Raw genomic sequence first — 11,526 nt, forward strand, 5'->3', positions numbered from 1 at the left:
TCCCTCCTGTATCTTCTTTTCTTCCTTCTCACCCACCCCTGTTTTTTTTTTCTCTCTCTCTCTCTCTCTCTCTCTCTCTCTCTCTCTCTCTCTCTCTCTCTCTCTCTGAATGAGCTGCCCTCGGATTACTGGGGATTGTGGAGGTCTATCAGAAACATGTGTGGAGGCTCATGGGAAGTCCTTCGTCAAGCGGCTCACCCTCATTTCTCCCAAAGAGCCCGAGCCAGTGGGGAAGAAAAACTCTCAGCGAGTTCAAAGACAGAAACTTATTGGCTTTTTACAGGAAATTATTTTCCATTGAATGGGTAAACAGGAAAACACTTCTCACTCTAAACCAATCTGTAAAATACAGGAGCCAGTCAGAAAACTGGATCATTCACCCCCCTCTCAGCACTGCCTTCAGTCATCACTGCTCCGGCTTTCAGCCTGTGATTCTCCTGTCTCTGTCTGACAACCCTGTATGTGTTTGACTTTATATAATAACATCAGTGACATGACATGTTGGGATTTTGGATGATCATATATGATCATGGATGATCCCACTAAAACATGCCAGTAAACTTCAGAAAAAAATGCAGCATGATCAGGATGTCCTCATAGATTGTGCAGTCTGCTGATTATAAATGTCTCATCAGAACAATGTCAATATGTGACAATAGTATAGGCAGCCACTGAAGGAAATTACACAATGAATTTACTTTTAGTTAATTCAAACACGTGTTACATTGCCACCTTGTGGACTCTAATTGTATTGCCCTGGTGGGCACACACCTGCAATAAGATTTTAGTTTGCACTTTTAAAATAAACAATTTTCAAACCGCAACACTCTAAACATACAAGCATACACTAAAGCTGTGTGTACTTTGCGTGTGTTTTCTTTGTTTCTGTGAGCACTCACCTAGAATGATCAGTGGGGAAACAAGTACTCAGATCCTTACTTTAAATGTAAAAATGTAAAATCCATATACTCCATTGCAGTAAAAGTCATTCATTCAAAATCCTACTTAAGTAAAAGTACAAAAGTATTATCATCAAAATGTACTTGAAGTATCAAAGTAAAAGTGAGTGTGATGTTATTATATATGACATTATTAGATGGTTAATGCTGATGCATCAAATTGTACGCAGCATTTTACTTTTGTAGTCGGTCATGGTTGAGCTAGTTTTATCTACTTTAAAAACAGTTTGGTAGTTCAGTCCAGCGCAACCCAGAGGTCAGACTCCTTCAAAACGGTCACAAAATAAATGTGAGCGGCCGTGAGATGATTGATGGGGACGAAAAGAAGAAAAAAAAACTACCAAGGTTTGTTACACAAATTTGTAAGCTATTTATTTTTTGGGAATTTTCTGTCATCTTTGTATTTTTTTTTGGTGAGATCAAATGCGTCTCAAACACCTGTTCTGGTGTAGTAGAAGTAAGTGGAAGCTAAGCTAGCCACATTAAACATGTATCAGCATAACTGGATTTGTATTTAGGCACTTCTGTACTTCTGCTCTAACTGACAGTGTGCAAACAGTGAGGGTCATGTGCAACAAAGATCAAAGGTCTATAGCACCTCCCTAACCAAAACACTTCATCACTTCTAGTCTATGTGGTGTTAATTCATCAGTTACTGTAAGCGCATTAAAAGATTAAAACCAAGTCTTTGTGCTTACTATGAAGCAATCACTGCAGAGGAATGCTGCTGAAACAAGAAAATGTATTCCCGGTCTCTCTTTCAGCTACCGAGTCTGTGCCGCCAGAGAATCAGCCAGAGAGGGAATGGAAAAATCCACGGCATTTAGGTAAAGCCATGTCATAAAGGCAGCACTAATGAGCCGGAGGTTTTAAGAGAGGAGGGGGGGAGGAGGCAGGAGGAAATGGTTTACATATGGATTTGAAAGAGCACAGGCATCACAGCTATGTTGTGTATTTAATGAAGCAAAGTAATCCTGGTGCACGTCTCTCTCCACTGCTGCTGTTACTCTACCACTCCTCTTCCACACTCACTTCTGTTTTATCTTTTGTGAGACTTTTGTACAAAGTAGTATTACAGAATGGTAATATACTTTGAAGAGGATTGTCTTGTGTCAAGGCACACTGTGCGTTTGTCATTTTGATTGCATTAAAAATGTTCCTGTATCTCACTTAGAACAACATCTCGCTTTTCTCAGCACTAAAACAAATCATTGGATTGTGGCTAAACTGCTTCTTAAGCTTAGCAAAATACAGATTTACCAGAGGGTATAAGACAATGCGTAATAGATAAATGTATGTAGGCAATTGCTGAAGACTACAACAAGCATGATTGCTTTCTTTTCCTGGAGCCACATTAAATCATCTTCAAAGCAATATCGAACTACATTCCCATTACAAAGATAATAAGATTTCAGTTTTAATTAGTAGTGATACTGTAGTACTCAGAGGAAGACAAACATAGACATCATAGATGTTTCAGGCTCGTTCAGCTGCTTCATCTACATATTACATTTAGCAAACTAAACAAACATCAACTTTGAAACGGTGACATTGGAAATCTCCTAAAATCAGATATATTACATGCATTACATTAACAGACCATACCGTTGGATTTGTACTGCAAGTTCCATATACATAACATCACAGTTGACCATTTTGTAAACCTGTCACATTTATTAATGTACTGTTCCACCATTTCATACAGCCATTGTTTTTATTTATGTATATACAGTGTGCAATCAATAAGCAGCATATGTTGTGTCGATTACAAATGTATCACTGTGAACATCAAGTCTGCATTCAATTTAGTCAATGTTTAATTATTGTTAAAAGTGTAGAATTAAGATAAAATAAGATTAAATAGACTTTATTAATCCCACACTGGGGAAATTCCTGTGCTACAGCAGCTCAAAAGATGAAAAAAATTAGCAAATCTGTCTGCACTTAAACTGCATAAACTGCAAAAAAATAATGCAGGCATGATGTTCACTGTGATAGACCTACATTGCACAAATCAAGAATGTTTAAAGGTACTGATTTTCATATCATACAGAATCGAATGAAATGCAATAGCTGCCTGGAGCGGGAAAATAGATCAAAATACCTACATTTGTGATACATAGTTCACAATATAGTTATCATTCAGGGTTCGTTGTTGAACAGCATTTTGACAGGATGGGCTATGATGGAGACATGACATCACAATGTCTTCTCTTAACAAACCAAGACCATTTTGCCAACAACAGAATTAGTTTGGACTCAAATGTACAATAGCCTTTTGGATCAAGTAGTTGGGGTCTCAAAAAATATAAGTTTAAAGATAAGTTTGTGTCTGTTTTGTTTAGACTTTTTAGTGATCTAGATAGAACACGCACATCAAACCTTTATTTTGGTGTTAGGAAAGAATTAATTTTACTACCACATACATCATGCTTTAAAAAAACAACTAGCCTAATTATTGTTTGACATTTTTTGTAAAAATCACAGTAACTTGTCTTGAAACTTAATTGGTCACCCAAACAGGAGAAGGATCGCTGCAGCTTCTCAACAGGCAAGCCAGGCAACTGCTTGGGGCCCCAGGCCGTTAGGGGGCCCCCGAGGGCTGACAAACTTTACTCCACAGCAATGACTCAAACTGTGGCAACCACAGTGACCGCAACTTCCCTTCCCCTTAAACAAATAAATTACTTTTGCAATGATATTTCACTAGCGGCCCCATGTCATTCGCTAAAGGCACGATAACCAGAACTTTTCAATTGAAAGTCAAAGGAAAATTAAGTTATCCTTCTGGGAGAGAAAAAATAAAGAGTAAAAAGGAGGATGAGGAGAAAAGAAAGCAAGACAGTGGTAAGTAGAGCAGATAATGAAGATTAAGTTGTGTAACAGTAATTGTCTGAATGCTGTATAGCTAGTATAAACATTAGACAAATTAATTCTTAAGACATTAATTCTTTTGCGTTTTTGTTAACTAGTTAACCTAGTAATTGGTCCAGTCTTTTTGAATTCGGAATTGTCCTTTGTCTGCTTTTAACTCTTCCAGTCACTGTTGCCTCTGGAGAGAGAAGCTTCTCAGCTTTAAAACTCATCGAAACCTATCTCAGGTCAACCATATGTCCCAGGAGAGACTTTCAGGACTGGCTCTCATTTCAATAGAGCGAAATGTGCAAAGGTCTTTAGATCTGAAGGACATAGTGTAGCTGTAGCCAAGGCCTGTAAGCAGCATTTGTAGAGTTTAGAACATGATGGTGATGAACACTGGTTTTGAGGGCCCCCCTAGAAAGGTTAGACCCTAGAATCGCCACTGGGATGTGCTCATAAAAAAAACTTCTCAGGCACTTGATTAAGATCAAGTGACTTAAGTGTTGTTTTCGTGTAATAACATTTTACTGGCAGCCCCTCAGTGTCACGGACATTCTTTACTTTGACCACTGAATTAAAACTGCAGAGGTGATTTGGTTGTGTCTGAGTTTTTTAAAGACACTATTTTATGTGACACATAATTAAGGCAGTTTGGTCTTGTTCTACCTATCTTCGATACAACAACAACTACATTGCCTCAGTTTCAGCCTTTTATCCAAACCTTATTGTCATATCTCTGACTTTGCTACATCACACTTATTAAAGACCCAGTGGTTGGGGCCAGCAGGTACGCTGCCTTTTTCTAACATTATGAACCCCCTGTAGATTGGATTGTGGGTGGACACAATGGGGATGGCTGCAGCAAAGGACACAGACGATGCAAACAAGGTTTACCTAAACACAACAGCTGAGGGACAGGACGGGTCTCTCCTGTCATCGCCCAATCCTTAGGAATGTGTTTACTACCCTGAAACATGGCCTTCTGTTGCCATTGCAGGTCATTCAGCGCATAAATGACTACCTGAAGGTTGGTTGCTTGTTGGAAGGTCACAAAATAAGGAAAATTGGTTGCAAGTGTAAAATGCAACAGTAACAGTATTATATTAAAGGAACAATATGTAATACAGACAGCAAGCATTTAAAATGGTTACTGCAGTCCAAATTCAAAATACTGAAAAGAGTTGTCTCCCCAGCTCCTCCTCCCCAGCGTCGAAGTTCACGGGAGTTGCCAGGTTGAAAACGTTAAACCCAACAGCACACAGTCAATGTTAGCTTGATGCTAGTCTCGCATTGCCAGACATTACTCCACAGCACAGCGGAGTTGCTAGATGCTGCTATGTTGACGGTTATAAAATCCTGTGCTCTCGCGGAGCTCTGTACGCGGCTGACAGTCTAACAGTAACAACAACGACCGCTAAAAAGACTGCGACCTTGCAAAGCTTTGTGCCCGACTGGCAGCCACCTTTTCTGTGCTTAACATCACTGCAACAGCCCACTAAAAAGGCCGCGTCTGTGCCCAGGGCACAGTCACTGTCCGTCGGCTACTCCCGCTGAACAGAAGCGGGGGAACAATTTCGATTCTTGGTACTACTACTTCCAGACCCGTTATACAGCTTGTCTATACACTGTGCAGTCAGTCCATTACACATTATGGTTGCATGCCAGTTCATAAGAAAGTGGGAATCCTCTTAATGTCCAACATACCATAACGTTAATGTTAACCTTGAAGCTGGCGATGGTAACGTTAGCCACAATAACATAACGTTGCATACATTGCAAAGCAACCAGTAGATAACACTGTGTCCCAATCCAACAACTCAGACTACAGGGTGTTTTGCCAAACTTAAATTGCATGTTTCCATTATGAGAAAGTCAAACTTTCTGTTTCTGGCATATGTCATGGATCCTACGTTAGCAGTTAGCATGTGTTAGCATGGCATGTCAGGATCACTTCACCAGCTGTCTAAATTACTTTTTTGCAAGTAACTAACTGGAGTACACAATTTAATGCGAGCACATGAATGAAAATGACTAATGTTATCCCTACGTTAGCCGTGATATAAATGGATGAAGCTCAACACTTACCTTTTTAGGAGGAAATTAGTCAACTCGATATTCTTTTAGGCTCTAAGCTGTCTCCTTTTAAATGCATCTCCAATATTTACACGTTGTTTTACCTCGTCTCTGGTTATGCAACCTTAGAAAGATGGTGAGGTTTTTTTTAGGGGGGGTAGAATGAATCTATCTCTGCTGATCGTTTGTTTGCTGCTTCCATGGCTGTACTACAACTGTAGCGTGCTGGGTTTACGTTTTTACAGGTATATCAGGCAACCGGGCCCGGCTGTCAAAATGGGCAGTTGATACTAACACACAGGCCAAAACACAGAAATGGAAATTTCAAAGGAGAAAATACTGGCTTTAGCATTGTTGTCAGTAAAGATAGTATTTCAACTTAGCATGTTTCCTTAATATCTGATGACAAATTGGGGTCATTTTTTGATTAAATACAGTAAATATATTACATATTGCACCTTTAAGGTACATGCCGGTATATACAGCACTTTCCCTATGAAACGTTTATACAAAGATTTCTGTCTTAATATTTCATTATATTTCTTGGAAGATCAGAAAACCCTAGAAGAGAACATAATAAAAAGCAATACTTTGAATGTATTTGCATGCACTATTGAATATCACAGAATCAATCATTTTAGTGAGGGTTCAAACAACTAACGCACCGTAGTGCACAATTAAAAAAAAGTATTTCTAAAAATGTTTCACAAAGATTACAATTGTTAATACACTCTTACTAATGAAAACCAATTTTCAGGATACAGTGAGAGAGATCAGAAAGTTTACAATTGCTCTCATACTAATGAGAACACATTATAAGAAGACACCAAATATAGTGATGAGTCCAATAAGAGCTCTCCTCTGCCTGCAGCTCTCCGAAATAAGCAAGTTTTAATGTTCAAGAGTAATGCTTAATTATCCATACATGGCCATTTACAAGCATATTGCCACAGGGCTCCGGCTTCACAACATTTCCCCAATCTAATAGAAGATAGCATTATTGCATGCAGTCAGAATTATTCACTGCATTACCCACGATTCATAGCATGTATTAACGCAAGCAATTTCATGCATATGGATACAGTGGGTCTTAGCAGGGGAGCTCCTGATTGCTCTGAAACTAATTTCACAATCATTAGTTTTGGTAGTGGTGTGAGTGACAGAGTGTATTTACCAGATCTCAGAAAATGACGAGTTCCACAAGCTTTGTGGAGGAAGTTGTAAAGATGAAAGTCTGATCTATGTGAAGCTCTGTGTTTAAACTGTACAGTGACTGCAGTGTTGTCAGTCAAAAGAAAATCGGCTTTGATTTCCAAATATTTCTTTTCCAAATACAAAAAGGACAAACTAATAATAAATAATCATAAGTATCTAGTGTTGATCACTTATGATATCAATGTCCACCATAAAATAGAATCACAGAGGGGGAGATCCTTTGTAAATACAGGGCCAAGTGCTTGAGCTACAGGCCAAACAGAAAGCCATTTTAGCCTGGAGGTGAAATTAATGAATCATGGCCAAGTGCTGCATTCCATCCATATGTAAGATGGGGAGATATTTTGCAAAGCCTCTGAATCAACTTAATACTGTTATGGGCCATTGTTCACAATAGACATGTAAATTGTGTTCATGGAGTAGCATATAAATCAATGGCACTGATTCACAAATAAATTATAATCACAGTGAGTCCTAGTCGTACTTTGGTATAGGCAAAGAAGAAGAAAAAACATATATACACACACACTCAAAGGGAATGTCCTTTTGTACATAAATCCAAACTAAGAAAATATATGTTAATTGCATTATAAGCCTTCACATTTTGACATAGTAGAAAAAGCATGTGTTACTAATAACATTAACAATTGCTCTGTTCTATTTAAGTGTACTGATAAACCAGTGGTGGAAAGTAACTGAGTATATTTTTGCTCAAGCACTGTATTTAAGTACACTTTTGAGGTATTGTACTGGAATATTTCCATTTTCTGCTACTTTATCCTTTGACACTATTTTCAGAGGGTAATATTGTACTTTTGACACCACTTACAATTTACTTTTCAGATTAAGGTGAATAATTCAAAATAGAAACAATCAACAGATAAAACATAATATATTTTTATGCTAATACTGTTGTATTTGTACTTAACAAATGTGTACACAACTTTATTACACTGTATTGCTACAGTACTTTGACCCTGTTTGGGTGAAAGTAAAACATCTGAGAACTTTTTCACCACTGCAATAAACCATGATGGTGTGACAGTGAGCCAGCATGCACAATACCAGGACCCTGAAACTAAAACAGTTAAATGGAATTTAGCCATGATTAATTGCATTATTTACTCCTGCTTTTCCTACGGTGAGATGTCAAAATTTATTCTGTGAAAAAAGGCCTGTAGATGAGAATTTTCCTTTAGATATTTAAGATAGGTAAGTAGATACCATAATATAAAACTATTTGACACAAAAGTCCACAAAAACCAGCCTGGTGTCTTGGTGTATTAACGTACAACATTAAATGATGTAGTAATAGTTTTGTACCACTAGGTGGTGATATGTTATCTATCTTGTTGATAGTTGTATTTCAGCCAGTGTACCAACTTGTGCATATCATGGATTGATGTGATGAATTTAATCTATATGCTACAGATTTGATTGGAATTTTGGAAAATATATGAGGATTATATTCTAGATAATACTGTAAAATCAATGCAGAACAGCACTGCATGCTCACATTCTTAGGATCTAAGTGTTAATGGTAAGGCGCTGTACCACTTTCTAATAAGGCACACTTTATGAATGTTTTTTAAGTCACAACTAAAGGCATTGTTATTGGTTAAAATACAATTTACTAATGCTTTATACATCATTTAGAAGCCAATAATAAGAAAGAGTTTTGGTTAGTGATGACCTTTTATCTGGTAATAACACAGCTAGGAATGTTGGTAATCCATTAATAAAATGGTACCACACACTAATATCTGCAGGTAAGTAAGAGTAAGGGACCGCACATGCAGGCACCTGTGAGACAAACACAAGAGAAAAGAAATACAGAATGGAGAGAATCACAGTGAGGAGGCAGAGAGAGAGAGGAGGATGTGATGTATCGCCTCCATGGGTCTGGAGCCAGAGTAAGAGGATTCAAGGGTGCTTTGGTTCAGGCCAGAGGGAGGGAGAAAGGAGGGAGGGCACTACTGCCCCAGATTTTGAGGTGCCACTGTCTGGGGAGAGATTGATGGCTGCAAGCAACAGATAACAGCTTGCAGTGTGAAGGGAGCTTAAAAAGGAGGCAGAGATTGCAGGGAGAACTGGACCCCACCCATTTGGGTCTGTGCTCAACAGCCACGTCTGACTCTAACACACTGCAATTAGCTGCTGAGGCAAATACAGGTTTGTGGAGGGTAAATGTGAGCTACTCTGATTTTTTTAATCATGCTGGAAGCTATCATTTATCCTACAGAATTTGTGTTTATAGCAGAAATGTGATCGCAATAGAATGATTCTTTAATTTTTAAATTTTAAATTTTAAATATTATAACACTTAAAATGTCACTACAATTTGCCCATATGGACACACAAAAGGCATATTTACTTGAATCGCTTGTCTAAGTATTGTTGTGACAGCAGCCCAGCTGATCAGTCCCCTGCAACACATCCTGCTTGTTTCCCACGTAGCCCATGAGTGGTCCATCACAATGCCATTGTTATCCTGTCATTACTTGTCATCCCGCAGTCATTACTTGTTCACCCAGCCGTCGTGCCTTTTGTCCAAAATCATTCTTCTTGTCCCCAAGACCTTCTCCTGTCTGCTGCGGCCCATCTGCCCCCCTGTCTGACACATACTACATGAGCCCCCCATTTTTCTCTCTCTCTCTCTCTCTCACACACACACACACACACACACACACACACACACACACACACACACACACACACACACACACACACACACACGCACACGCAGAAACTCTTCACGCCAGCTGTCCAGCTCGTGTCCCCTGGCAGCAAAAGGTGCCGGCCCTGAAGCACATCATCAGAATACACAATAAAGAAAGATCTGCAGTCTGTTTCCTTTGCCAATGACATTTTAAACAGTGAGTAAACTGTTTTCAATATCAGTATTATTTGAACAGTATGATTAACATAAACACGTGTACACAAACTTCTGACCCACACCGTTTGGTAAAGAGTCTAGATTCCATGTATGCAATATATTCTATATGTATCAATATGTGTCAGTATATCCTGAATAAGCAAGATTAATATATAGTTCTTTGTCAATAAAGCACATGCAGTTAAATTAAATTGAATTATGTCTGACTGAAGATGTTGCCTCTTGGCTTCAGGAAACTGTGATTTGTGAATTTTACTATTTTCTGTCATTTTATAGACCAAATAATTTATTGTTAAATTAAGAAAGTAATCGGCAGATTAATCCATAATGAAAATAATTGTTAGTTGCAGCCCTAATTGTAGGCCCTTCAGTGTTTATCAATGGTTATTACTAAGAATAGGGCATACGTTTAGATACACACAACTGACTGTTCTACAGAGAGCCTTTAATTTTATTTTCCAGGTGCCACTGCCAAGATAGCCATAATATTTATTTAAGAAGGAAGTAACAAGCCATGCCAAATACTTGCCTAAAAATAGACAGCAGTCATTGATGGAGGTTATAAATAGAGAGAAAGAAAAGGGGCTGGTCCTGGAGGAGTATATTTATAGCATGTGCACACTGCTGTTTACTGGAGGCAGCAGCCAGGGGTGCACTTATCAATAACACCAAAAAAAAAAAAAAAAAATACCATCATCATCTATTTCTGGAAAGATGCATCTGTGGTGAAATAAAATCACTTTTATGAGGGGATGAAAGGGATTACTCCAAAGGGTTTTCTATTCATGGACAGTGAATGCAGAAGTTGCAGAAGATCACTTTTCACCCTCTGCATATCTCTGATTACAACATTTTTTCCATTTCTTGGCTCCTGGTTTTGACGTACAGTCATGTGAAAAAATTAGGACACCCATGCTAAAGTTGACTAAAAAGAGGAATAAAAAAATCCTCTTTAGGAAATTGATCTTAATGCCTTAATTAAAAAAATGAGGAAAAATCCAATCTTTAAGAACACCAATTTATACCTGATAAAGTTCCCTTGACCTTTGGAATTAAAATAGCCCCACATCATCACATACCCTTCACCATACCTAGAGATTGGCATGGGGTACTTTCCATAAAATCATCTCTCAATGCAAATCAAACCAGCTATTAGGCTAACTGAAATAAAACCATGCCAATCTCTAGGTATGGTGAAGGGTATGTGATGATGTGGGGATATTTCAATTCCAAAGGCGAAGGGAACTTTATCAGGATGCATAGTATCCTGGATCCATGAAATAATAAAATTAAAAATCTGCCTGCCTCTATGGGAATTTAACATAGGGGTGTCAGCTTTAGCATGGGTGTCCTAATTTGTTCACATGATTGTTTGTTGAATAGATGCATACAACAGGGTCTAAATCACTGATAATCCAACATGAATAAATTAAGTGGACACATTATTTAAAAAAATGTAAACATACTGCATCTGAATTGGTAATAAAAACAAATTACCAAAACCCAGTGGTGTAAATGTAGTTT

This window comes from Sander vitreus, chromosome 8, assembly GCF_031162955.1.
Source record: "Sander vitreus isolate 19-12246 chromosome 8, sanVit1, whole genome shotgun sequence".
NCBI classification, from domain to species: Eukaryota; Metazoa; Chordata; class Actinopteri; order Perciformes; family Percidae; genus Sander; species Sander vitreus.